Source organism: Oryzias melastigma, linkage group LG20, assembly GCF_002922805.2.
Source record: "Oryzias melastigma strain HK-1 linkage group LG20, ASM292280v2, whole genome shotgun sequence".
NCBI lineage: Eukaryota > Metazoa > Chordata > Actinopteri > Beloniformes > Adrianichthyidae > Oryzias > Oryzias melastigma.
This window is the reverse complement of record NC_050531.1, coordinates 22,078,131-22,080,172: the sequence shown is the minus strand read 5'-3', so window position 1 is coordinate 22,080,172 and position 2,042 is coordinate 22,078,131. Positions and strand designations below refer to the sequence as shown.

Here is a 2,042-nt window from a genome sequence, read left to right as displayed (position 1 = left end):
AAGCGTAGGGCTGCCATACAGAAGAGCTGGGTTTGATCCCCAGGGGTGTCCACTGATCCCCACCCAGATTGGGTCCTTAGGTAAGACCCTTGACACTGCTGCATAACTGGGTCCCTGTGCCCCTCAAGTACAGGGTTGGGTCAGGAAGGGCATCCGGCGTAAAAACTCTGCCAAATCACCAATGCGAAGCAGTGGGAGCTGTTTCACTATGGCAACCCCTAATGGGATAAGCTGAACAAGCAAACATTTTGAGAGATGCAAGGTTCTTTTTATATTTTTGCTTTTGTCTGTGCCAAAAATAGAAATAATTCGTATTTATTATTTAAATATTATTTAAAATTGAAATTCTTTTAATAGATTAAATATGCCTCATTTTAGATTTTGATCCGTAAAAAACGAGCAGATGTTGGGCAGTTAAAATCCTTCCCACATCGTCTGGAGTTTCTAAAAGAGCAGGCAGTCTAGCGTATGAAGCTGATGTACAGAATGCTGCTGGCGTGTCGCTCTGAAAGTGGACTCTGCAGCAGGTTGATGACGGCATCCTCTGAGCAGTGAGAAAGCTACATTTTTTTTAAACAATTACATTTTGGGGTCTGGAGAGTGTTGAAATGCTGATGGAAGAGGGGTCGCACTCCAGGATCCTGTTTTCCAGAAATTCCTGCCCTGCCAGCTGCTAGCTACCTGGGTCATGCAAAGCTGCTAGGGCAGGGTCAGTTTGAAAACAAGATGTTCTCTGATATCAAAGCGTCACACTCCTGCTGCGTTCTCAGAGGCTAACACCTTCTGGCCCTGCATCCTGCTTCAGTTCTGTCTCCCCCTGAGTTCTGCAGACAGTCAGCTGAGAGAGGACCTGCAGTTCTAACCCTTTTACAACCATGATAGAGACAGATGTGAGGCTATAAACCTGGGCGCCATCAGTCTGGGTTTTGAAAAACAAAGAAGGGTGTGATGGACATCTCCAAGGATTGGGTAGTTTGATTAGATCAGTGTTTTTTAACCTTTTTTGAGCCAACGTACACTTTTTCCATGAAAAAAATCCTGCGCCACACTAGCATCAAAAGGTAAAAAATGTTAGTCTGTATTGATGTACATTCCCTCCACAATCTAGTGTACATTTTTTTATATAAATGGGAAGCATCATTGCAGCGCAGAGGTGCTGTCACTTTAGTCCAGTGTTTCTCAATCTCAATTCTCTTTAACACAGCTCAACACATCCCTCCACTACAACTTTCTGCTGTGAATATCATGTTATCAGTCAATTTGCTCAAGTTCAATGTATATCTCCTCAAAACAGTCTACATTTATTATCATTAAAGAATGATTTAAAAAAAAATACTTTTTTAAATACAAAAATATCAGACAAAGTAAAAACAACGGTCTTTCCTAGTTTCCCTCCACAATAGTGATGAATTCTGGCTCTTCTCAGAGATTTAGTTCTTTTGCATTAGCTCTCTGAAAACAGTGACTCCTTCTGCTACCAAATGGATTTTAGGTTGTTCTTTGCTCTGTTTGATTCATTATAAACTACCAGATAAGATTATGCACAAAAACAATTATGTAAATATGATTTTATTAATATGAAGTGTAAATTATGTATATGCTGTTATTTATCCCTTCCAGATAGAATGTACAAAATTAATGGTAAAAGAACTAACTATTAACTATTCAGTTTTTAACTCTACACATTTTAAGCTTTTTTCCTTTAAACACATTTGACGTGAAATTGTGCAAAACCAATAAATCAAGACTTTTGTCCACATTGACATTAAGAAAGACAAAAGAGTTTCAGCTTTGAGGATGTAATCTGGTTTCTTCTCTATGATGATCTGCTCTGTTTTAGAGAAGATTCTCTCAGTTCTCAGGTGTCTGCACAGGTTGATTGTGGAGCCATAAATATATATATATATATAAAGAGAATATTTGTACTTATTTAGAATGATTTCTGGCAGACTCTGTTCCTTCATACTATCAAGAAAAGTCAAATGATTCCAGTTTGTTCTTCTTTTTGAATGTCTCTGATTTTCTTTACATTTTGTGTTTTC

The 2,042-nt window shown here is 38.4% G+C and overlaps 1 protein-coding gene across 1 annotated transcript in view; it reads left to right on the top strand.

Moving 5' to 3' along the window:
* Positions 1-2,042, top strand: part of LOC112151129 (neurofibromin) — an 88,757-nt gene that overhangs the window by 20,473 nt on the left and 66,242 nt on the right. The gene's annotated exons all lie outside the window — the stretch shown is intronic.